The sequence below is a fragment of the Eublepharis macularius genome, chromosome 4 (assembly GCF_028583425.1).
Source record: "Eublepharis macularius isolate TG4126 chromosome 4, MPM_Emac_v1.0, whole genome shotgun sequence".
NCBI classification, from domain to species: domain Eukaryota; kingdom Metazoa; phylum Chordata; class Lepidosauria; order Squamata; family Eublepharidae; genus Eublepharis; species Eublepharis macularius.
Window position 1 is genome coordinate 133,491,054 of NC_072793.1, and position 27,554 is coordinate 133,518,607.

Sequence of the window (27,554 nt, forward strand, 5' to 3'; positions counted from 1 at the left end):
GAATCCTAGAAAATATCTTGTTGCTGCTTTTAGTGGCTTGGGGGAGTAGAGTGCAATATTAGAACAATAAGTAATTATCTATGTATTACATGTTTATGGGATGGGGTAAAAGCCGGAATGAGTTGAAATGGGCCAGAACGGGCATTAAACAAATAGTGGTACCAGAAGGAACAGTGGAATGTGTTAAAGACACTGGAGAACAATGTTTTAGAAATGAAAACATGGAAACATCATGCTTTTATTAACCCTTTCCCTGTCAAAAGGCTCCCAGAATAGAATAAAAGAGGCTGGAATGGGCACTAAAGAAATGCTATTATCAGAAAAAAAGTGGGAAGCATTAAAAACACAAGAGAACAATATTCTATAAATGAAAACATGGAAATATAAGGCTTTCATTAACCCTTTCCCTCCCAAAATACTACCAGAACACCGCAGCCTGGAACGGGCAATAGCTAAATGCTAGTACCACAAAAAACAGTGGAAGCATCAAGGGACATACTAAAACTAAGGACACTGATTGCCCATAGACAATACATTATTGCCAATAGAGAATGCATGTTTTACCTTAGGGAATAATGGAGAGCACGCTTGCCCATCCTTAAATGTAAAATGCAAACCGTATTGCTGATGACTCACCTCTTATCCTAGTGCAGGCGCAGTACGAGGGTATAAGAAGCCAGTTGATGGCAACACAGTTTGCCTGTCTGCTGTCTCCTCGGGGCCTCCAGAGGCCTGGGAAGAACCAAAGCCTAGATTTGGGGAACAGGGGGCGTGTGGCAGTAGGCATGTCCATCTCTCTGTGCTGCACTCCAAAACCTAGATTGGGGGATAAGGGGCATGCAGCAGGCATAGCTGGCTCCCTGCGCTGCCCACCAAAGCCATGATCCAGGGTAAGGTGCTTGGGGGAGCATGTCCAGCTCCCTGCACTACCACAATGCCGCAATCATGGGTGGGGGTGTGGAGGGCATGCCAGGCTCCATGCGCTGCCTCCCTAAAGCCACAATCGGAGTGGGGGTCATGGGGGCATGCCTGGCTCCCTGCGCTGCCTCTCAAAGCCTAGATCGGGGGCATGGGGTCATGCCTGGCTCCTTGCACTGCCCCAAAGCCTAGATTGGGTGTGGGGGGACATGCCTGACTCCCTGCACTGCCCCAGCCATGATCAGGGCAGGGGGTGGGCATACGTGGCTCGCCTACCCTGCCCCCCAAAGCTTCCATCAAGGTCGCAGGCATTTGGCGGCAGCACGTGCAGTTCACCTTTGCTCCCCCATCTCAAATGCACTGGCCCAGTTTCTTTCCATTTGAGGCTGAATTGGGCTAGTGCAGGGCGCAGGAATATTGCTGGGGCAGCACAAGGTGCCCCGGAGTGCTCCTGTGCTCCACATTTGTTGGAATTCTGCCTGTTTGAGGCTGAAATCAGCCAGTGCCGGGGTGGTGCAAAGGGCCCTGCAGTGCTCCTGCACTCTACACCTGCCCAATTTCCACACGGTCGGGCTGGTGTGGGGTGCAGGAGTGCTGTTGGGGTGCAGTCATGGGCCCTGGAGTGCTCCTGCACTCTGTAGCAGCCTGATTTGTGGCTGAAATTGGCTCACTGTGGAGCACAGGAACGCTGCTGGGGCGGAGTATGCCCTCACAAGGTCCTGCTAGAGCCCATTGTATCGTTAAGCACAATGGGCTTTGTTACTAGTATTTAGATAAATTCAAGAATGCCGAATCCCAACGCCCTATCCTTAAGCATATTGTAATGTAATAGTTAAATAAAATACACAGTGATTTGGAACGGGGTTCAGGATTCAACCCTGGGTAAATGCGAGAAGAGAGATTCAGCATGTGTCCACTTCTTCACATATATTGAAACAGATTTCCTCAAATATTACGTGCAGGTAGGGGGGTTAGTTGCCTGGAAGAGCTAATTAGAGGCATGATTAATAAATAACTGAGCAATAAATACACCTGATATTGGAATAACACATTTGGTAGGACATGTAAATAGCAGCAACTTGGCATACAGATAAGAAAGGAGATAACAATATTTATTTATTACATTTAAATTTTGTTTTCCCTGATAACTGCCCTAACCTAGATAGCTGAGGTGAGCCTGATCCCATCAGATCTCAGAAGCTAAGCAGGATCGACTTTGGTTAGTAATTAGATGGGATGCCTTCAATGAAGACCAGGGTTGCAGAGGCAGGCCATGGCAAACCACCTCTGTTAGTCTCTTGCCATTAAAATTCCACCGGGGTCACCATAAGTCAACTCCAACTTGAGGGCACTCTCCACCACCACCTCCCTGAGAAGCAGGCTCAGAGTGGATCACAGAAAAAAAATATAAAACAGGCAGCATAATAATTAAAACACTTCAGTGAAACATGGCGGCATTCTTATTGCACAATCCATCTACATACAAGAAACCCATGAAGGTGGGTGGCAAGCTGTTTGATGTTCAGCTCCTGAGCCCTACAAGCCCAGATGGAGCAAGACACACATGCCTCAAGTGTCAAGGGAGGAAGTGCAAGTACTACCACTGGCTCCGGGAGAAGGGAGCAGCTGCGGCGGGCGGCCTCTTAGTAAGCCTGTGAGGTGACTGGCCCCAGAGAAATTCCTGGAGATTCTGAGGGTGGAAGCTGGGGAGGGTGGGGTTTAGGGGGGGAGGGACTTCAGGAGGGTATAATGCCATTGAGCGCACACTGTCATTTTCTCCAGGGGAACTGATCTCTGTCACCTGGAGATAAGTTGTAATTCTGGGAGATCTCCAGCTAATTCCTAGAAGTTGGCAACCCTATTTTTCCATATATGGTGTTTCTTATCAGGATCCATTTTTCAATGACCAGCATAGTTATGCTCTCATCAGATCAAATTTTTGTGTGTAACACACAGGTTGATTTCATTTCATCAAATCGATGTGATCGTTTCAATAAAAGGAAAAAATATATAAATAGCATGGAAATAACATAACCATCAAACAAAGAAGAAAGAGATCCATCTTCTATCCCATCCTTAACTTTGGAATAGCTGATTAATTTCCCTGAAATTTACATCAGCCTTCATACCATGCTTCCTTCAAAATAAATACTCTATAACAAAAACTATGTTTCTGTGAGACGCATAAGCTGTCTCTTGAGATCTTGCAATTCTTCTAGGAAACTGTTTTATTATATTATTATGTGATGTTATCACAGTTCACCAGATGTTTGAGCTGGAACTTTTTAGTCCTTCACTAACTAATATTTTATTCAAGAATCTACGAATCAATGAGGTATCACCTTAGTATGTGGCATGTTCCAAGTGGGCAGCTGTTTGCACCTGTCCTGTTGTGGTCAATACTGATAGCATGTAGATGTTTAGATAGTCCTTTTAGAATTGCACCTACTGCTCCTATCCTCCTCTTCCTCCTCCAAGTGCTAGTACCACTACTTCCAACCAAAGGATGCTGCTTAATTTCCAATGTACAGTTGATGTGACGGACTCAGCTTCAGATGCTGAGATTTCCAGAAGTGAAAGTATGATTGACATGTTTCCTCCCCTCCCCGCAGGGGGCTAGCCTGAAATGGCAGTTGGGGATGGAATGTTGGGGAAGCTGTCAGTTGGAGTTAGAGAGTAAACAAGAGAGTGAAAGGGAGTTGGAGCCTGGCTTTTGACCAGAGAGGGTCAGCCAGAGAATCCTCTGTGTGAGGAAATAATGTGAAACACTTTTAGTCCTAGGACTAAAGAAGGGAAAACCAGTACTAATTTATGCTTAGACTTGAGAGATCTGGGAATTATAGTGGGCCAAGGAAGTGGGTAGAAAGAAGTCTCCCCTTCAGTGCCAGGAAAAGGGTTATAGCTCATAACTATAATGCCTGCCCAGTATTTAGGAAGGGTTTGTCTCAGTGGAGCACCCTTAATTCTGGAAAGGAGGGAAAATCGTGCTGTGTTTGTGTTTGAGTATATAAAGTGTAACATAAAGTGTGAAGCAGCCAGCAACCTAGTGTTATACCAAGTGTTTTGTGCCTCACACCAGTGAAGTTCCTGTACAAAAACCTTTCTGTTTCTTCAGTTTAAACACCTGCCTACCTGTCTTCTGACTCTACCTAATGTAAATAAACCTTCAGTTACATTTTGAACCTCCCCAAGCCTTGTGAGCCAGTTTCTGCTAAAGGGAAGCACAAATCCCTGTTCTGTCCCCTACTAAGACTTGGCTGGGTAACCATTTTTAATATTTCCTAAGGGTGGGAGAAGAAGGAAAGTTGAAGCTACCAGAGGCTTCCCAGCCCAGCATACAGCTTCATAGGCTTAAAGAGGAGAAGTTTTACCTCAGGGTAGGGGAAGGTCAGCCTAAGCCTGAGTTGGATGTGGGTTTGAGGCAGTTGAATTATTCTCTGATAGAGATATGTTTTTCTCTGAGCTCTGTTAGTATCTGGTGCGAGTAGCAATTGGTAAAGGAATAAATTACGGGGCATGAATGTTGAGCTGCATTCAGATGTCCAATTTATCTGTAGCTTCATTCCACAGAATGCAATGAAGGACTGGTGATTATCCATGCAATACAAAGGCAGGCATGAGGTTTATTCAGATTTAGTTTTCCTTCCAGTAGCTGGGATTCTAAAACAACCAAAATGGGAGAGTATTAGCATAGTATTGAGATTAGATCCAATTAGGTTGTAGGCAAGTTTCTTGCAAAAAGGTAATGACTGATCTAAGTTTGGTTAAGGTAGCAAGTATGCGTTTCCTCTTGATTAGATTTCCAGGTCAACGAATATTATAAGATGTTATCTTTAATTTAGAATGCATTTTTGTGTAATAAATTAGATAGTTGCAGTTATTGCTTGTGTGTTATAATATATATGTAGCTGAAAAATAATAAATTCTTATTTGTATTAAGTTTTGTTATTGTTTTTGTTTCCCCCCTATTTATAGGAGTGGGTGGGGTTTTAAAATTTAATTTTGATAACGTTTTTTTAAGATTTAGATATATATAATTTATTTTTTATTGTTTGTTTGTTTTCTTGTATATTCCTCATCCACATCCCAAGACAAAGACAAGGATGGGCTACGCCACTCCCCAAGGCCCCACCTGCCCCGCCTGCTGTTCATTTCTTTAGTGCCCGTTCTGGCCTGTTCTGTGGTGTTCTAGGAGCATTTTGGCAGGGAAAGGGTTAATAAAAGCATGCCAGTTCAGTGTTTTCATTTCTAAAATCTTCTTCTCCAGTGCCTTTAATACTTCCCACTGTTTCTTGTTGTCCTATCATTTCTTTAGTGCCCATTCCGGCCTGTTCCTGGAGCATTTCGGCAGGGAAAGAGTTAATAAAAGCCTGACATTTCCATGTTTTCATTTATGGACTACTGTTCTCTTGCATCTTTATTCAGTTTGGTGTAGTGTTTAAGAGAATGGGACTCTAATCTGGATAAGTGGGTTTGATTTCCTACTCCTCCACTTGATGCCAGCTGGGTGACCTTGGGTCAGTCACAGCTTCTAGGAGCTCTCTCAGCCCCACCTGCCTCACAGGGTATTTGTTGTGGGGATAACATACTTTGTAAACCACTCTGAGTGGGTGTTAAATTATCCTGAAGGGCAGTATATAACTTGAACATTATTATATTATATATTATTTATTCCCACTGTTTTTGTGACAGTAGCATTTATTTAGTACCCATTCCAGTCAATTCCATGGCGTCCCAGGACCATTTTGGCAGGGAAAGGGTTAATAAAAGCATGATATTGCCATATTTTCATTTCTAAAATATTGTTCTTTACTGTCTTTAACATATCCCACAGTTTTTTTGTAGTACCAATATTTGTTTAATGCCTGTTCCGGCCTGTTCCAGCCTGTTCCGGCTTTTACCCCTTCCCAGCATATGCTGTTTAATCCTCTATTGTTTTGATCTGATAAAAATTACAGTCTTCAAATCACATTTTTCTCCTCAGGAGCATTCCATATTTTCCTCATTTCAGGTTAAAAATCTGCTTGTGGAGGCATGATTTTGGGGTTTGCAAGGAATTGAAGGGGAATGGGTTAAGCAGCCTCTTATTTTTTCCCTTCAGAGATTAAAAAAACTGACTCTGTGAAGTATGAGCATGAGTATATACAGGCTGTTGATCTCTGTTGTACCTGAATAACTGAAATTGCCATATAGCTCACTTCATGTCAAAATCATCTGCCTGTTTCCACTTTTTTAAAGATTTCAGCCCCATGTGCTTTACGGTTGTTTCTCTTCTCCCACCCCCACCCTGCCCCATTCCCTTAACTAAATTCTATTTATTGTCCAGCTTCCCCTTTGCCAGCCTTGTGGAGTTTTGATTTACTTTTCTGTGGCATGTTATATTTTCTCACTTGCTCTGGACATTTTAAAACTGCCACTGCAACATGTTCAGCATCTACCTAAGGAACAGAAATTATGTGTCAGTCTCTGGATTAACCTGGTCATGGAATTACGTTTTGATAACAATAGTACTGGGCAATGAAAATTCAAGTTCTTTATTTTTATATATGCGGAGATGAAGACACAATTTTTCAGTACAAATATAAGTTGCTTTAAGAAACCATGTTAGGGAACAGATGGCCACCAACATCCATCCATATTCATGAGTGCATTGATTTCATTCTGCCTTCCCCTGGGAAACTCCATGCTTCAGCTTTTATAAGTCTGTATGGCCATCAAATTGAGCAGTCAGAAGCCCTCTGTCAAAAGCTTTGTTGCTGTAGAAATTAGAGGAGAGGATGTGGAAAGCCTTTCCCACTTTTGTCTTGACTTTTATAGGCCAAACACCTGTTATTTTGAGATCTCAGACTAGGATTTTTTTCCAGGCCTAATACATGCCATGATTTGATAGATAAACTGATGTGTTCATTTTAACTGCTTTATCCCCAACCCCCATGCATGCAACACTGCTAGCCAAGCTTCTTAAACACTTTCATAGCCCATGAGAGAGGACTTTTGCACATTATATGCTCTTATGCCCATCTAACGTTCCCATACAAAAATGCCAAAATGTGTTTTGGACACTGAGTTGTGTGAGTATGTGGGCCATAAAACAGAGTCAGGATGCCTGCTCTGTGATTCATTTTCTAAGAAACTGCAACAGTAAAGTAGAAACAATTTTTGCAAAACAGCAATCATACACAAAGTAGATGAAGTTAAAAACATAGAGCCAATGCAACTCATCGAAAACAGAACTGAATGCAACATTTGTGAAAAACAAAATGCAATAATGTCATTTTTAAGAACCAAAAAATGACTGTGTGAACTCTATTTATAAAATGTAGAATATATGTTACATATGAATACACTTCAATTTAATAAAAGAAAACAGTTCAATTTTTTTGTTTGTGTGTGTGTGTGTGTGCGTGCATGCACACCCAGCCCTGCCTCCACTTTTCATAACTTCTGGTTTCCACAAATATGGGAGCTTTTAGTGAGACATAAGCTATGTTTGCCAGATGTCTCTGTTCAAAAAGACTGTCTTCTTTTCCAAAGAATGTTAGTTCCATAGACTATAATGGACATCCCTTTTTCTGAAGCAGCTCATGCATCCTAGAACAAAGGCCAAAGCACCATGGTGTCTCTTAATTATGAATTTTCAATCTGGTAAACTTCATTTACACGCATGGAACTTTGTGCAAAAGACTACAGGCATATCACATGCACCACTGAATCTCACTGCTATGCAAAATCTCTGATAGAAACAAGGGAGATCTATTTTGCCCCATATTTTCTTTAAAATCTTTGCTTCATATTTCTAGGAGTCACCCTATATTTTTCATAGGTTGACTTCATAATTACAAAAGTAACAGGGACAAAATTGAACTTGTTTTAATCACTTGTGGGAAATTGAAAAAATGGTATAAATGTATAGTTATGACTAGCGATCAGGCATGAACCAGGAAAATGGCAGTTCATGGTGGTTTGTGGTTAACGAACCACGAACTTTCATGAACTTGCCCAGTTCACAAACAGGTTCATTTAGTTCATGATTTGTCACTTCTGGAGGCCATGGAATGGACCCCTTGACAGTCAAAGATGCCAAACTCACAAGGAGTCTTCAGCAGGCTCTCCTTCAGCCACCCTCCAAGTTTGGTGAAGATTGGATTTTGGATGTCCAAGTTATAAACCCCCAAAGCGGGTGCCCCCAGGAAAGTTCCATTTGATACAATGGAAGCCACAAATGCCAATTGACTTGCACTGGCTCCATTGAAATACATTGCAGCACCAAAAAGTTGCAATGAAAATGTGGGATGGAGTTAGAGAAACTTCCTCTGAGAATGGAATGATGGCCCCCAGAGTGGAATGATGGTCCCTGGGACCAGCTAAGCTGTTATGTGACTGGAATGACAGCCCCCCCCCCCCGAGTGCAATGACAGCCCCTCAGAACAGAATCTGTGCTCTGGTACTGGAGTGATGGGTTGCAGAGTAGAATGAGAGCCTCTTGGAGTAGCAGAAGTGTTTTGGGAATGGAATGACAGCCCCCAGAGTGGAATGACAGCCTCTTGGAGTAGCAGATATGTTCTTGGACTGGAATGACCATCCCCCAAGTGCAACAAGAGCCCTTGGGAGTAGTAAAAGTGTTCTGGGACTAGAATGACAACCCACAGAGTAGAATTACAGCCCCTAGCCATAGTAGAAGCATTCTGGGACTGTAATAACAGCTGCCAGAGTGTAATGAGAGCCCCTGGGGGGCATACTAAAACAAATGACAAGAATGCCCATTGAAAACAATGGGAGATGCTTGAAGGCCCATTAGATATAATGGGAGCCACGAATACCAATTGACTTGCACTGGCAGCTGCCAGCACCTCAGTCTCCAAGATCCCAACCCTGCAGGATGCCTACTGGTCTTCAGACGTGACCTAGGAGGTTGGCTGCACAGGGGCGACAGGCTCCTGGAGTAGGGGGTGGCCCTGTTGGGGTCCTGGATGGTCTACTGGCAAGGAATTCCCAAAAGGGGGTTCAGATCCTTTTGGAATGAACTCAGCTATGGACAACTGATTCCCTCTGCTGGGATGCAGCCAGGGGTTTCAGGCAGTGTAGGACTAGGGGGTGGGAGGACCCATGGGGACAGAGGTTAAAATTCCCCTTGTGTGTGTGTGGGGGGGGGTGCCTTTGCACCTGGAAAGTACTAGGAGTGCTCCAGAGCCCTGACCCACCCAGACACTTGGTGACGGGGTCTGGCAGTGGCACAGAGACTGGGGTGGGGGTCAGACCCTGGCGGTTCACAAGGAAGTTAAAATTCCCTTGCACTGGGGGGTGCCTTTGCATCTGGCAAGGACAAGGGGAGGTCCAGAGCCCTGACTCACCCAGACACCTTCCCATCTGGAAAAGGAAAAGCCTATGGAAACAAACCCTGGGTGGGAGTTGCCACAACAGGCAGAATCCATCTCCCCAATAGGGTGGCCAAGATGGAAGCCTTCCCACCAATGAAATCCATCTTCACAACAGGAGGTTAAAATTCCCCTTGCAGGGGGAGGGGAGTGCATTCGCTCCTGGCATGGACAGGAGGTGGGCCACAGCCCTGACCCACCAAAACACTTGGCCCCTGAGTCTGGCAGTGGCATAGAGCCTGGGGTGGGGTTGGAGCCTGACTCTGGATGACCGAGTCTCTCTGCTGGGGGAGGAGGCAGAAAGGGACAAAGGGGAAGCCCATCCCTTCGAGGTGAGAGCAGCAACTGCCGGAATCCATCTCCCCAATGGGGTGGCCAAGATGGAAAAATGGTCACTGCAGGCTGTTGAGTAGTCCACCTTCTCCTATAGGCCAGAACACAATAGGCCCCTGACCACCCAGAAGAGCCCAGAGGTCTACACTGTGCAGATAGGGCTGCCAACTCCAGCCTAGGAAATTCCTGGAGATTTGGGAAATGTGCCTATGGAGCAGAAAATTGGGGGAGGAATTTAAACAATAATATATGGTATACCATAGAGTTTGCCCTCTGAAGATGCCATTGTGTAGTCTGGAGATCAGTTGTCAATCCAGGAGAACTCTGGGCCCTGCTTATAAATGGTGGCAGAAATATATTTGCATTTATTTATGTATTTATTTGAGTGTGTGTATGTACATATGTATTTACTTATAGTCTGCCTTTCTCACTGAAATTCAAGGTGGATTATACAGTGTAGATCAATACAATTAATGGCTGGGATATTGAATAAACATTCAATAAATAATATAATGGGATAAAGATTGCAAAAATTTGAAAACAATCAGAAATCTGATATAGAACTGAACACAATGCTGAAACAAATCATAAGCAACTTGACATGACACATTAAACAATGCGGACCTATTCAGTAGGAGCATGCTTACTGCAACAGAGACTACACAGTAGTAGATTCTACAGTCCCTATCCCTTTCCAACTCATCTCTCTGAAACCATTTCCTTACATCAGAGTCCTATTACCAGTGTAATAAAGCCCTTCAGAATAATAGTTTGCAGAAAGCCAGGAGAGTGATTTCCTGACCTCTTCAGGCAGGACTTCCCATAAGATGGGGGCTACCAAAGAAAATGCACATGTGCAGGCAGATGTTGATTTTGTCTACGTGCAGGTAGTATATTGTTTCTTTGCCACCATAACTGCCACAGAGTAGGCTTTAAAACAAACTCTAGCCTTTGCCTTGTCAGAATCGTTACATCCTCGCCTAGAATACTTTAATACCTTAATATGTAAAACATTTTCTTTTAGTTTGTGCCTATTTAAACACCATAGTAGTAGGGCACTTCCAAGTTCAGCCTGTGACATTTGAAGTTAAACTATCAGGTCAAAGGTGATGCGAAGACTTCTATCTGAACCCACAGAGAGCTGCTGCCCATCAAAGTAGACAATGCTGACCTACATAAACTATTGATCTTACTCGGTTCAAGCAGCTTCATTTGTGCATAAATCCTTCTGCAAAAGCTGGTCAATTACGTCAAAAATAAACTGGAAGAGATGTGGGAGGGGAGGAACAAAACAAGCTTTTGAGCACAACAGCTTTTGGTAAAAACTTTCCTTTAACAGCATAAAAACTATACAGCAGTTAAAGTAGCAAAAAATTAATTATTCCATGGTATTTTTTCTGGAAGGTTTTCCAGAAGGTCTTTGACCCTAGGAATTAATATTGGAGTTCATTATGGTCCTGAGATACAATCCTTGTATGGACTATGAATGATAATCCTTAATACAACTTCTATTTTCCTTAATGTAATCGCTGTAATATACACAATTTATGAATTAACTGGTATGAATTTGACTCTAGTATCAAATAGGTAAAATATTTTTACAAGGTTTGTTTTCCTTGTGCTCAGTATTTTCAGTGCTCAAGAATTCTGTGTCCAACTCCCCTAAACAAGAAGCAGGCCAATAACATGAAATGTCCTCTTTTAAATTAAACCAGCTCCCAAAGCTTGAAGAGATATGGCTAGGAAAGCAGGTTGACATTAAGAAGTGTTTTGCTCAAAGGCTAATCTGACCTGAACTGGATAAAACACTGAAATGTTCTTTTGGAGAGCTTTACTTAAAACAGAATCTAATCATAGCCAACATAATGTTACAATTAAAGCTGTCAGCTTTCTGCACAGAGCTAAATTTTGCCCTTGGCGGTGAATACTTGAGGTGAAAAGGTGTTTTATTATTCTATCTTGTTTTCTCTATTAAATAAAATATAACAAAATAAGGTTAATGTTCCAATATTTGGTTTAATTGACAAAGAGTGCAGTTTAATTAAATAAAATGTTCACGGCTACAGTGTATTTTTTTTCAATGTACTGTTGAATTAAAAAAAAAACAGTTGAATGAGTTATTCCCAAGGGATATGCAAAGATTCATTTAATTTTGAAATGACTGTAGATTGAAATCACTTAAAAGGGCATAATGCTTTTAATCAAAAAAGGTAGATGATAATGTAAAAACTAACTGTTCAAGCATACAGAATGTACAATTCAGAGAATCTTGCAATGCCAGCAGGAAATGTAAGCAAATAAGACAGGTAAACCATAGTTTGACTATTACAGGAATAAGCCTGGTAAATCTTCAGGTCTCCCTCCCCCGCTTCTTTCTTTGCCCCTTGCATATTCCCTATTAACATGTGGCTCCCAAGCTACTGAGTGGGTATGACTGATTTATACACATATTTAAATATATGAAATATTGGTCATACCCCAATTTGTTCCATAAGTGTCTGTGATCCTTCAGATAAGTCTGATTTTTCAGACATTTGGGAATGATTGATTAACAGTTAATTCACACAAGATTTAATTACTATGCTCAAACTCACTTAAACCTGCCTGGCATATTACCTCTTTAGAAAGATAATAAATGAGCTAAGAGTAAAGATTTTGCCCTCATAAATCAAAATGTAACAGTACAGTTGTTACTCTGCAAAGATCAATAAGCTGCCTATTGGAAGGTGAAAAGAGCTGTTGCCCTAATAAAATTGAGCTGTCAACGAACAAAAATATCTTATGGTATATCTAGTTCTCAGCAGGAAAACTGTTAATACAAATAAGTCATCAAGTTTATAAACGCAAAGTCACATTTCCATTTGCATACTTTATGCCCCCATATTCTGTGGATTTTTACCACTCCTGGACACAATGAAGGATATATAATAAAGTATATACTGAAAGCTAAGGATACATGACACATTTGGAGGATCATAACCAAGATTTCTTTGGCTCTTGAAGGATGAACTTATTTAGGTGTTTGTGAAGAAGAGCTCTGAGATGTTCCTGTTCATAAACATATCTTCTATTTATGACCAGTCTTTCCCCTCTCTAAAAATTCATTTTTCAATTAATTTAAATGAAGGCTTGATACTGTCCAATGGAGGATTTGTAAAGAAAATTATGTCTGGGATAGACTGTCTATATATTAATTAACACAATTGAGAGTCCTTTAATAATAAATAATAAATGACAAACCAAAGGAATAAAAATTAAAGGTAGATTATTACAGCAGCCTTATTATCTTTTTTCCTTTGTAAAGTGAACTCCCTCAACTCTCATTCCGAATGTTCACTCAGTCTTACTTTGAGAAGAAACTGTAGGAGTTCTTGTGGCTTGGTTATATACTATGCATTAAAACCTATCATCAAAGCAAACTGTTCACCAGGATGACATTCTAAGGAATTTTTAAAAAATGGGAAAAATGCTTCATAAGTTCCTTGTGACATAAAGAAAGTAACAAGCTGAAATCATATAAAACCCAAGTGTCATTAAGAAGTTTTGGAACATTCGTTTCCCCCTTTGTGGTCTTTGTTGTTGTTTACATGTGCTCCATCTTCTTGAATGGAAGTTCGCTTCCACGTGCATATCTAGCTGAATGAGGAATGCCATTTGTGATGCAAGGACCTTTTTCAAATTATACTAATACAAGCAAAGAAACATGAGGATCCACATGTGAGGAGAAAAACAAGTCTCCTCTCCCCCAAAGCCCTACAGTGTATGGGCCTACCTGCCCGGTGATCAGAATTGAAAGCACATTAGGGTTTCCATGTCTTCTTACCCTCCCGGCAGGAGGAGTGGGGAACCCAGCACTCACTTTTTGAGGGTCTTCATGTGCCTGTGCTCCTGGAGTTGCGCAATGACACCACTTCAAGGAATGACATCATTGAGCAAGCTGTGGGAGTGCTCCCACGCTTCACATCATTTAGGGTCCAAATCAGCTGGCACAAAGCACAGGAGGACTCCCACAGCCGGCACAATAACATCACTCCTGGAAGTGACATTGTTGCGCCAAGCCGGGAGCACTGGAGGCCCATTCCCCCACCGGCCAGATGAGAGGTGGCTGGGTGTGGCGGGTGAGAGCAGAGGATCCCCTGCCCCTACCGGGGGACCAACAATCCTAAAGCACGTCCTACATGTTTTCGGCCCTAAGCAACAGCCAAAGATCCCTCCAGCCATGATTAGTGGTTGTCTGAGGCCAAAAGCATGTGTGATGTTCTTTCAGTGCCAAGCCACCACCAATTATCACCAGGCAGGAACTTTGCTGGCCGGGTGGTCATGCTTGACTCTGAAAGCACATGTGATGATGTAGAGTCTCTGGCATTAGCTTTTGCTTCAAAGCATGAGGGATGCACATTTGGCCTCAGCTGAAAACCCCTCGCCAATGTAGCATGGGGTTCCCTAGCAAACCAAAAGAGTCAATGAAATGTCACAAAGTAGTTGCAGAAGACTACAATCACAGTTCTATACATTTTTTAAACTTGCTATATTTGTGCCTTAGACATCACTTGTTCAGTTTTTGGGGTTCCCCCTTGCATTTTTTATATTTTTTGGAAAAACTTGAGGTATTTCCAGGGTACAGAAAAATGTTCCTGGCCCTTGTGGATTTTTTGATCTGCATAGTGAGGCCATACTTAGGAATTAGATGCATGATAAAACACAAGCCCCAATAACTTTATACCCTGTTCCCACGAAAAGGATGAGCGATTGCCTTTAATTTAATTTAATTTATTCAATTTATAGTCCACCCTCCCCACACCAGTGGGCTCAGGGCAGATCACAACAAAGCTTAAAAACACACTACACAATTAATCAACACTTCCATTAAAAACATAAATAGTACATATAATTCATTTAAAAATATACTACATCTATATAAGTATAAAAACAGAGAGCATAGCAGCATGTTAGATGCTCACCTTTCACCATCTATAGAGCAAGAATAGTTGTGCTGCAAGAGAGGGTGTAGTCTATCCTCATTTGTTTTTTAGGAGAGATGTGCACCACAGCATTGGAAAAGACAAATTAATAGAATTTCAGTAACTTAAGAAATGCATAAAACTGCCTAGCCTACTCTGGCAGCAGCTCTCTAGGAACTCAAATGGAGGTCCTTCTCATCGCTCATGACCTGATCCTTTTAAATGAAAGGAAACAATGGAGTTACTCTGCAACCTTATACCTGCAAAGCAGGTATTCTACCACTGAACTACATGCCAATCCTGTAAAAGAAACAGGAGGGAGAACAAACAAAAATGATGAAATACAATATTATGTGAGACCAATCTTGTTGGTCTCTTAAGCCCTTTTCGCACTTACGGTTTAAACCGCCATTTATGAGCATTCGCCCCAATCGCAGTGGCTTCGGCTTTGCGCCCATTCATTTCATACTGTCCACTGCAGTTTCGATTTGGTGTCTGTGCTTCATTTCAAACCCACTTTGAAGCCTCGGTACAGTTTTGGGCTTTCGGGGCCCTGCAATTCATGTCACACTTTTAAAAAAAAAACTGAGCATGCATAGTAACGTTGCAATGTTGGAACCCTTCCTCCCTTTTTGCTGATTGGGCTGTCCCCTGCCCACTGGAGAGGCAATTGGTGGTAGAGTTCTGGGGGGAAACATATACCACTCTCATTTTTTTTAATCAAGCCAGGAAAGGGTTAAAATGCTGCCAATTCATCCCCTCCTGGCAAGCCCAGGCTTTGTTTCCAAAGGGCTGTGCAAAATGCTTGGGGTTTTTTTTCTCTTTGGCAAATTCTGAAACATGCCTGTGAGGGAGGGGAAAGCAGCCATTTAATCCTTTCCTGGCTTTTAAAGCCAGGAAGAAAGTGCAGTAACATTACAATGATACAACATTGCAACCCATTCTTGTCTTTAAAAAAAACCCTAAGGGAGGAAGTAGAAAGCAGCTATTTAACCCTTTCCTTGCTTTTAAAGCTAGCAGGGAATTAGCAGCAAGCTTGGGAATCGTTCCTGTCTTTGGGGGGGAAAATGACAGAGTGCATGCATACTGGGAGGAAGGAAACCAACGGAGAAGCAGCCTTATGACCCTCACTTCACTTTACTAAAAAAATGGTGGACAAGGAGTTCATAGAGCTGAGGAGGGTGGGAGTGGTTAATTCTGCACAAACCAATCAGCTCCCAGGGAAAAGGAGAGGAGGGAAGAGAAGCAAAAAGGGGGCGAAAGTGTTCACATTAGCAAAATGTGGGCCAGCTGCCATTCGGCAACGGGCTTTTAAAAAATCATGGTATGTCCGCAGGGGGGGGGGAATTGGGGATATAGTAGTCAAAAAGCAGGACTGCGTCCCATAACTGCTTTGAAAGTGTGAAAACCTTGCAAACATGGGATGTGGAACAGGTACAAACACACTCTTAAAAACCGAGTGTGAAAAGTGCCTTAGATGCCACTGAACTCAAATCCCTCACCAATGTCAGAATGACAGGAGAAGAGGATGAGTCTACTCATGCATTAGGAACTTGTTAAGCACCATGAAGCAAGACTAGGAGTAAGTGGATTATTACAAGCAGAACACAGAGGCCAAAGCCTGTTGTTGCTTCCTTCCCCATACTTAGCACTGGTATTCAGAGGTATTAATCCTATCAGTGCTGGGGAGCAACAACAGGCTTTGACCTCCATGTCGTGCTTGCAGACTTTATTGGGGGATATGGTTGGCCATTATGTAACAGAATGCTGGACTATATGGACCAGTATGGCTGTTTTTACATTTTTATGTTTTCATACAGTGCTATCTTAAGCATAGGTACACCCTTGTAAGCCCATTGAATTCCCTGGATTTAGAAAGCTGTAACTTTGCTTAGGATGGCACTTTTAGTGTTACAAATGACTGACTCATCATTCCTTCCTTTTCGGGAAGAGCCCCATGAGTATGTCAGATACCCACAAAATACCTGAACAGCCACTGCACATTGATTGTCCACTAAAATCTACCAGCTTGAGTCTCTGACTATAAAAAGGAGAGTATTCATTCTCAGTTTTATGTAAAAAATCCCATGATTTCTAAAGTCACAAAATCAAATTGATGTAGAAAAGGCAACTCACTAGTATCATTGGATACTATCCAGTATGGGCCTATGGTATAACAATATTTCATATCACACTCACAGTTCAGTTGAGATACCACCGTATGGCGGTGACACATTTTCTCAATGACAATTACAGTTTGGAATATTTTTTAGCACTCAGAACAAAGAAGCAATCTTGATGTCACAACCAAGTAACAGCTGCACATATATTGTTTTCTACGATCTAGCAGCTGGAGAAAGCCCAGATCACTCAAATTGGCCCACACTGGGAATTCTTGTATACAACTACCTAGAAGCAGCATTTTAGTAATAAAACTTTTTAATTGTTATTTTGGACACAATCCTAAATGATGAATAAAACTGAAAGACGATCAGGCTTTTAAATCTCTGTCTCTTTTTAAGGAAATGTTTAATTTAAGGATCAAAATGGAATCAAGAAAAATACAATTAGTCATGCTAATCTGTTATTTACTTTGATTGTGTTTTTGATAAGAGGGTTATGCTGAGAAAAGCTCTTCATCTTTGACTTGTGCAGCTTGGTTTTCTGAGCTGACTAAGTCAACCTTAATGAAGAAAAGCCTACTATTTAATGAGAGAAATAAGAGGGAAACGTCTGATAAAATCTGGCACTTTTATGATAAGCAAAAGCAAATAACCTACGTGAGCACTTTTACTTGAAAACTATTATTTTCTCCAAGCCCAAATAACTGACTTCTGATGTTCATATCTGCACATGAAGTTTGTTTTGTAGCATTATTATTTACTTTATTTATGCTTTTAAGAAAATGCATCAGATTTCTCCCCTACATTCTACTTCACTTTTCTTAAATCAGTTTATGGTTGTAAACAAATGTGCTTTTTAAAAAAGAAATTGTACTTTACTCTATTGTGCCTGCTCAAACTGAAGTGCAATTTAACAAGGGGAACCATAAGGATTTAAGCAAGAAAAATGTGGATTTTCGAGCATCAAGGGGTGGGGGGTTAGTCGCTTATTGGATATCAGATTTAGCAGAAGTCCCTTTTAAGGAAGAGAAATATGGCAGCCAATCCTCAACCTGTGATCAGCTGACAAAACTAACTGCACAGATAGTATACTCTCCTTTACTAGCATCCCAAACACAATGATGTCACTTTCAGGCAAACCCCAGAAGCAACATCTCTTTTATGGTATCCTTTGTGTTGATCTGTAAGTTTTTTCCTAGACTGTTTCTCTAGAATAGACATGGGCATGAACAGCATTACGAGTGGGAAAAACCCACGAACAGCCCGTTCATCTGTTCATGAACAAGCCGTTCGTGAGGCTCCATTCTAAACAAACAGGTTGTCGTTGCAAGCCTCATTCATCTGTTCACGAACAAGCCGCTCGTGAGGCTCCATTCTAAACAAACAGGTTGTCGTTGCAAGCCTCATTCATCTGTTCACGAAAAAGCCGCTCGTGAGGCTCCATTCTAAACAAACAGGTTGTCGTTGCAAGCCTCATTCATCTGTTCACGAACAAGCCGCTCGTGAGGCTCCATTCTAAACAAACAGGTGGTCGTTGCAAGCCACTCCAAAAAGACTGATGTCTTCTACTATTCTGTCCCTCTCTGTTATAGAGCAGATGAGACTTGCTCCATAGCCGTCCCTGTCTCACCTCCGTTTCCCCCAGTCTGTGACTTCCCCTTAGAGCTTCCTGGGATGATCTTCCCTTCACATGTTCAAGCTCTGGCTCAGGGATTCTCATGCTGGGATTGTTACTGTTGGGCTCTATGCTGCCACTAGACTTCTGTTCATCTGCATAATACAGCAGGTCTAGTGGCACTGCGATACTGACTACACTTCTTGGCCCTTACACTCTGCTGGCTGCTGTTTACAGCTTGCATGGGGAATTGGATTAGTGGATGGCCCAATGGTGTGTGTGGCTGCTCTAGCATGAATGAGTGAGGGTATCTGGGCCCCACACTTACCCACAGCACTGATGGTATTTGAAAAGCCAAGCAGGAGTGCAAGGGCTCCAGGGTGGACAGGTAAATAGAGCTGCTGCCATGGGTGCAGTATGGAAGGGCTGCAAGGGGACACTCCTGCCATAATGATGGATCCACAGAATGCTTATTGGATATCAGATTTAGCAGAAGTCCCTTTTAAGGAAGAGAAATATGGCAGCCAATCCTCAACCTGTGATCAGCTGACAAAACTAACTGCACAGATAGGGCCATCTTGATCCCCCCCCCCGTTGCTTTTTGCAGTAACAAAACATCAGCTTCATGGCTTTTGCCTGCATCTCCCCTCTCCCATGTATGGATTGAATCAGGAGCCCTAGCCATGCTACCCCAGTGTCTTTCCACTGACCCATGCCCCTACTCAAGTGGCTGGTGGTGATGTCAGAGCTGCAGTGGAGTGCCTAATACATCATGGCATGCCTCCTTTCTATCCACCTTCATAGCCCAGTGGTTAGGATGAGAGTCTTGGGTGTGGGAGCTGTGAGTTTGAGCCTTAACTCTCTTGTTGCTTGTTTGTTCATTTTACTTTTTCAGTGGAAGGGATTATGTGTCTTCAAGCATGGATGGTAGCATGTGGGCAGCACTTTTGCTACCAGTCAGACCCCTCCCAGGGGTGTGTGGATGTCTTGGTGGCCACATGGGTGCCTTTCCCCTATGGGCTGGTACAGGGAGGAGATACAGTCTCAGACCATGTGACTTTCTGGGAATGGCAGCTTGAACTCTTGCACTTCTTTCTTGAATAATTAACAGGATCCTTGCAGCACCTAAAAGAGTTGGAGTAGTAGTTGTTGTTGTTCCAGCCAAAGATTTTTTGATCAAGTGCCCACTTTTTGAAATGCAATTAATAAATCCCCACTATAGAGACATTTTATGTAGGAGGATGGGGGAGGAATGCAGCAGAGTCCAGAGGCTGTGAAACACAAGAAATATAGTGTTAAATGTCATTTCCTTGCTCCTTTTTGTTCTCATCCGACTACATAAAGTGCCTGCATAATGTGAATCCACACATTGGATCGACAGTGAGCTTAGTCCATGAAATCTTATGCTGGAATAAAATTTGTTAGTCTTTTATAATGCCACAAGACTCCTGTTTCTTTCTGCTGCAGCAGACGAACATGGCTTCCTCTCTGGATTTGTTAAAAAATATATCCTAAATCCAGTGGGATTTTCCTCCACTGAGGGCAGAATTATATGTCATGTGTAGATGGATTCAGGTTAAGGCAAGGATTGGCAGGCCAGTCCACTGTTTAAGCCTTCCATTTCCAAAGATTTGTTGGCTCAAAGTCATCTTCTCTCCCAGATTCCTATTAACCATGAGCAGTAAACGTATGGGAGCCATCCTAAAATAAATGGAAGGTGTTCTCTAGTTTAGAAATGCATTGTGAGTCTGTTTCCCTTTCTACACTTGTATTTTAAGAATTTTGTATCATATATTATTTCATGCCTTTTCCATTATACCTCCCACAAGCAATTACAATTTGTGACTTATTTATTCACCTGTGTCAGCTGAGTGAACTTTTTGTCCATTTCCCATTGTTTCCTTTATTTGTTTGAAGAAAAAAACCTGCAATGAAGTAAACTGGATTTACCTGATGGTATTTTTACCTCAACAGTGAAGCAGACGCCTTGTTGCTCCAAAATAACTAGGCTCCCTAAGGTAGTCTTTCCATTTCTTTAGCATTCCCTTTAGTTAACTGGCAAATAATGAAAACAAGGTAGTTTACTCCATCTACTCACTGAAGAATACTGCTGTTGTGGATTAGGCCTTAGGCTACCCCTCTGGGTTTTTCCAAAATAGCACTTAAGAGGAAATAGCAAAGAAAATAATAGAAAAAGAAATCCAAAAAGGGAACTGAAACTCTATCCTTGCTCAAGTGTAAATACCAATTCCACAAGCTTGCTGGTTCCATTTGCATGTCCCCATTTCTATTTTACTATCCTATGCAAGAAATTAAGTCCTGTCATTTTTGCACCATCTTCTGTTTCCTTATGTTGAACTTTTCTCGGTCAGTTTCGTTTTCTCGGCCATGTCGGACGCTCCTCTCCGCAGGTCCGGGAGGAAGCGCCCGAGCACCCTGACCGGGCGGCTGATCTGCGAGGATTAGCCCCCAGACTCCCAGTGAGGGAGGCAGGGTCCGGGGCGCTGCGGGAAGAGCCCCCTGAAAATCAATGCGGGGAGTAAATTGCCCGTTTGTCCCTATGGAGGCCGGCAGACGTGTGCGGTGCCTCGAGTGCTGCCGGGCCATGGAAAACGGCAAAGAGCAGAACTAGGCGGAAGCCTGCAAGTAAGCGAATCCCTTCTGTTATTACAAGCGCACGCGAAGGAGTGGTGGGATCTGAAGCTAAGAAGGCTTGTTCTTCCCCCTCACTGAGTTTCAGAATTCGGCTGGCGGTCCCCCCCCCCTAAAATGGCAGCGAAAAAACAGAGTCCGGCTTTGGGCAAGTCAATCTCGGCTGCCCTGCAGGGGAAAGGAGAGTCGCTCGAGGAATTGGTGAAGACGTCGGTTATCGAAGCCATAAAACCCTTTGTTGACAAGCTGAATGAAACAGATCAAAGGGTGGGCTTAATTGAGAGCGAAGTGAAAGCCATTAAGGAAGTAGCGGGGGGGCAGAGAAGTCTGCTCGGGAAAGTGCGTCACTCGTGAGGGCTACGAATAAAGAGTTAAAGCTGGTGGAGAACCAGCTGATCGGGCTACAAGTGGAACGAACACAGACAATTTTGCGCCTCCAGAACGTGAAAGAGGAGGAAAATGAGGATTTATGGGGTCTGGTCTCGGAACTATTGGTGACACCCGCGATGGCAACTAAAGAAGAGGTTAAAAGCGCCATTTTGGAAGTCCGTCAGGCTTCTTCAAAATATGCAACAAAGCATCAGCTGCCTCGCGAGATCATCATCGATCTTTCATCTAAAAGGATCCGAGACACTATCCTATACAACTCATATAATGCGGATCTGGACTTTTTGGGCAATAAAGTCAAGATACTGAAAGACGTCCCATTTTTAGTTCGGAAAAGAAGATTTAAGTATAAAAAGCTCGCAGCTCTTCTGAGGGAACGTGGAATAAAGTACAAATGGCTATTTCCGGAAGGTATCTGGTTCAGTTACGAAGATCAAGCTTGCAAGATTATATCAGAAGATCAACTAAGGGATTTTGAGGATAAAAATCCGGAATTCCAGCAAAACACCAAGCAAAAAGAAAAGGCGAAGTCTGAGGGGGGGGAGGAAACGAGCACTGCGGCTGCAGTTGCTCAGAGAGAATTACGTCCGGGGCCCAGGAGGGGGAGGAAGACTTAATTTGAATTGTAATTTGTATTTCGCAAGGTCAACCACTCCATCAATACCATACAAAGCTTTAATTTTTTTTTAATAATGGCAGTATGAAGGGAAAGCATTTTGTGTAGTGTAGTGTTGTTATATGTTGTTGGTTTTTTTTTCTTTCCTTCCCCTGTCCCCCTTCCTTACCTCTGTATCGTTAGTTAATGTAGTTAATAAAAAGAATAAAAATCTTTTAAAAAAAAATGTTGAACTTTTCTCATAAAACTATATACATTTTCCAACTATATTTGAATGCTGATTGTGTATAGGCATAAAAATGTTGGGTGGCCAGGTATCTGGTTTTCACTTTGACAGTCCAATATTTTCTTGGACTGTCCAGGGGAAATGGAGTGAAAATATCAGCCATTTAAATGTCCAGTATTTTTGTGCATGCAAGAAGCAGATGGCCAAGGTGTGCACAAGCTGGCGACAGTGCCAAGTAGACCTTTGCTGAGGTTCATGCACACCTCCGCTTCATCTCTTTCCACACTGCTTCCAGGCAGCACAGCCAGCCAATCAGCTGCTGCTCCTGGAGAAATACCAGCTCCCCATCCCTGATGCTGACCTTGCCTTTCACCTGGGGCTGCGTCTGCAGGAGCAGCAGGAGAATGCCCACCAAAGCCAATCTCATCATCTTGCTTGCTGCAGAAGGAGGGCAGCCAGCATCAGCCAGCCACCTGCCCAGTCCAGCCCAGTGACCCTGCCTTTAGCCTCACAGTGCATCCAGAGTGCAGTGCCCCTCAACTCCTCACTCTGTTGTTCACTTGCCTTCCAAGCCGTCCAGCCTCCTGTAAGCTGGGAGGGTGGCCAGATACCACCTTGCCCTGCAAATGAGCTGGCAAGGCTGCAGCACTGGCCCTCTGGGGCTGGGCAGGCAGAGGTGTGCCAGAAAAGCAAGCACAAGGGAGTGTGCCACAGCTCACCCCTCAGGAAGCAGAGTCCCCTGAAAAAGCTGTCCAGGTGACTGCACATTCCACAGGCCAGCCACCACACTAGAACCCAGCCTGGCTGGCTGTGGCTTCAATACCTGAGGGCAGCACAATAACGTCACTTCCAGAAGTGCTGGTCCCAGAAGCTCACATGAAGAACTCTTCTCCTGTGAGTAGTGGGGGATCCCCTCTCCTGTGTCCAGTAATTTTTCAGAAACCATCTGGCAACCCTATAAAAATGGTGTATACATATAAATTGCATAAAATTGAACATAAACAGCATTAAAATGCCATAAAAGAAGCAAAAGATTATTCAGTAACAGAAACAGATTTGAAATAGACAGAAACGAATGGTCACATGTGCAAACAATCAGAAAAAAATAATGATTATATAATTTAATTATTAGTAAGTACCACACCTAGGTTAGATGACTGGCATTTGTCTTTCATCTGATAGATTTGCACACGCACCTACATCACACATAAAGGTATACATTTTCTGTATATGTGGTTCCTGTATTTCTAAAATAGCTGTATGTATTTGTAGCTTGAGAAGAAAAGAAAGCCAAGCAAACATGTTGGAGAAGAAGCATAAGCAGCCCTTTTCTATAAAGGAATATTTCTGTCCAATGTCATTGTTGTACATAAGGTTAGCTGTTTAGGCCACAATTCATCTGTAGAAGCCCTATCGCCCCTCCACTTGGAATGTAGAGGCAGACACAAGAGTTGGGAACTAAAGGGACGCTTTATTAAAATTACAACATATCTGTCAACACGGCAAGGTCCTAACTAGCAGTGCAGATCAGGCCATAGGGTCACTCCTAGATCTCCGCCCTGACCTATCTGGGCGATCCACCCGCTGCCCTGGGTGTGAACCACCCATTGTATGGCTACTTAGGCCTTCTCCCTAGGGTAAAACTACCCTATACCCTTGCTGCATATCACTCATAAGATATCGTTCCTTCCATCCCCTCTGTAGAGGTCAGCAAATTCAGCCCTGATATGCAGATGCGGCAGGTCCCTAGCCCCTCCCCCAGTTCTATAGGAAAGCTCCATTGGCCTTTGCCTAGTGCTCAGATACTTTGGATTCCAAACTCCTTACTAGAGGTGGGCACGAACAGCAATACAAAGGGGAAAAAAGCCACGAACATGGGGAACCTTCTTCCCTTCAGGGTCTCCCCTCCCTCCAGCCGACTGGAAGGAGGGAGACTTTGAAGGGAAGTAGGTTCTCCACACCATTTGCAAACAGTGTGGGGAACCTTCTTCCCTTCAGAGTTTCCCCCTGCCCTCCCACGAACAGCCAACCACGAACATGTTCATGAACAGGGCCATGTTCATGATTGTTCATGATTCCGTTTGTGGATGGCAACGAACAACGAGCGTTGTGTTCATTTTTTCCCCTGTCCGTGCCCACCTCTACTCCTTACTCACCCAGGTGGAGAGCTTTGGAAGAACAGCACACAGGGATCCCAAGCTTTTTGCACACACCCAGCTGAGAAGCCTTGGGCCCAAAACAAAATAATTTCCAAGCTTCATGTACACACCTGGCAAAGAAGCATTGGAGAAAATACCATAGGGATCCTCAGCTTCTGAAACACACACTGCAGAGGAGCTGTAGGTCCTAAACCTGCAATAATGGGCAAAGCTTCATCTCCTGTGAATGACTTGACAGGCTGTAGATCCCCTTGTCCATGGGTCCTCACTAGCCCACAGGCAACACCACATCTAAGGAAAAACATAACCAGTAACTGCCTTCAACAAGGCAACGGAACCTACATGTTAACCAGCATCATCAGTCTTGTGGCAGAGCCCTTTGCCTGCCTGCCTGCTGCTGGGCAGCCACTCATCAAGGTCCTCTTTATCCTTCTCCAGTTCCCTGAAGAGAAGGGTAAAGACATCCATGTATTCTCCCTTCACAGTTTTCTCCCTTGATGCAAGCATCAGGTGGTTGCCCAGGGGCATGGCCGTGTCCCCAAATGGCAAAGCTCTAAAGGGCACTGTTCCATAGGTGGACCATGTTGTTCTGTAAAAGGAACTCCAAGGAGCCAACATCCCCATTCCTGCCTGAGCTTGCTGCAAAGCAGGTGGCCACTCTGCCACCCCTGTCAGCCATCCCATGGAAGACAGCTGATCCCAATGTGGCCATCCATATCCTGCACATACAGCTTGTGAAGAGGCTGCTTGCATGTAATTAGGCTGAGGTATGCCTGGGGGTGTGGGGGCAGTGGCCTGACCCCATGTCCCATACAGCCAAGCATACCCCTCTTGAGACCATAGGGACTTACCATTCAACTCTGGGGGCTGTACAGCCACTGTCCCCTGGCCAGGATCTGCTGACCAGCATCCATCTCCCGACGCAGCCCAACCTCCATCTCCTGTCATCCACCGGACTCTCTGGTAATGGAGTGGCAAAACCCTCACCCTCAGGCGTGCTGGATGGGCTTCCAAGGCTGGATGGTCCCTCGAGGGCAGAGAGATGAGACAGTATATCATTAATAAAAGTTGCACTTGAAGCAGCCCTACCAGCCTCTATCTCCTAGCCCCTGGGTTGGGAATGCCCTTGGCTTGCTCTAATGCCACAAACTGCTGCAAAATCTGCTGCCAGCTTGGCCCTGCCTCCTCCTCATCTGAGGAAGATAGGGCAACTGGAGGCCACCTGGGGGCAGAGCATTTTGTAGGCTACTTATGCTTAGAGGGGCCTGTGCCTTTCTTGGGAGGCACAATAACTCCCTAAATTAAAAGCCCCTTATGAAGGAATCGTGTCGCTCTTAACCACTACACTAAACTGGCTTACCACTGGAGAAACACCACTCAAGCAAGAGCAGCTTCCAAACCCTGTAAGGCAACCTGCCAAGCTATCACTGAGCCAAAGAGGGCTGCTCCCAAAATGGTCGCCCAGCCCAACCCCAAAATGGCCACCTGTGCTGAAGTCTCGAAATGGACCCCTGCTTCACACCTCCCTCAAAAATGCCACAAAGCCGGGCCTTTCAGGCATATCAGGCTGCACATTAGAGAAGAGCTTGTTTCAACTGAATTGAAACAAAAAGGGGGCATGAAAACCCAAGTCAAATGTTGTGGCTGCTCCTGCCCTACTATATGCTTAATGCAGGAAGACAGTGAATGAATGCCCCAGTTTATGCCGTGCCGCAAGCCGGCTGCATGGTTAATATGCCTGGGGGCATTACAACCATTGATTGGGGGAGGGGGAGGAAGGCACCCTGCACCAGGCCATAGCTAAGTCCATGCCTGACATCCCAAATTGCCCACAAGCAGCATTCAACCCCATGACTCAGCACTCAGAGAAGAAGCCAGGCAAGCGCCACCGCGAGGTGAGCCGTGGCAAGCAGATCACCACCATACTGAAGAAGGCAACGTTGGTGACGAGGCCGTTGTGGCAGCAGGAGATGCTCTGCTGCAATACCCAGGCTGCACCAAAGGTGGAGTCCGACAGAGAAGCCCAATGGGCCACAGGAGCTGCAAGGTAGAAGACTGTGCCCTGTACCTTAGTCCTTGTGCTGGGGAGAGATGACATGATCTATGCTCTCTCAGCCAAGCACGAGGCACAACTGAGATGCTGAGGAGTGGAGCAGTCTTATAAGGCCTCCAGCTCCACCCCTTGCTGCATTCCTGGATGGCCAGGATAGTGCTGCCTGTCCCCCCCTCCTCCGGGGAGGCAAATCATGGCCCCTGGTCACAGCAGCTGTTGCCACTGGCTGAGAGTCCTGCATTACATGAATGGATATTGTTCTGTTCATACTTCATTGACATGAAAGGTCAGTGCTCAAGAGCATAACACTTCTTACCACAGCTCCCATTCATAGCAAGGACATTTCCTCAGGACAGCTTCCAAGTGGATTAAAACTGCTGCACTGAACTTTGCAGGGGTGCTTGGAAGTGATTAATTAATATAGTCTTGTTTTCTCCCAAAATTTCTGCTGTTAATTTTCTCAAACAAATTAGTTTCAAATTGACAGAACTGTATTATCAATAAAAAAGCATTTTCTTCTTCTAATCCATGTCTACAACTTATTTTAATTGGAAAACTTTCCAAACAAATAGATAAACTGAGTGTATGTTAGGTGAGGTCCTCTCCAGTTCAATTCAAGAACTGGATCAGAAAAAATATGAATCAAAAACCATTCCTGCATCCTCCCCCCGCCTCCCAATCTCATTGTGAAGAAATGTGACAGGGCTATAGCCCCTCCTTTTTCATCAGCACTTGGAGTTAACAAAAAGGCGGCCATTGCTTAGCAGCTAAAATACTTCGCTTCAGCATCATAGGCATACAGAACCACAAAAAATAAGTTCCACAGCTTCACGTGTCTTTTCCCGGAACCAAGAATGAAGGGAACTACATTACCTATTGTTATTGCCAGGATATTGCAACTGTAGTATTCTATAGTCCCAGCAGCTGCTGCCCTATAGCTGGTGCCTCAGCTGTCCCTTAAATTTGGTTGGAAAAGAAAAGAAGGTGCAATAGTAGTGGCTGAGATGAAGTTCAAACTGAGCTGGAACAGACTTGGAGAGTTCTAAATTCATGAAATCCATTTCAGAACCCCACAGTTCTAAACCTCGCTGGTATCACTAAGCTGAACAAATAGATGTTAATTCTTTGTATGGTAA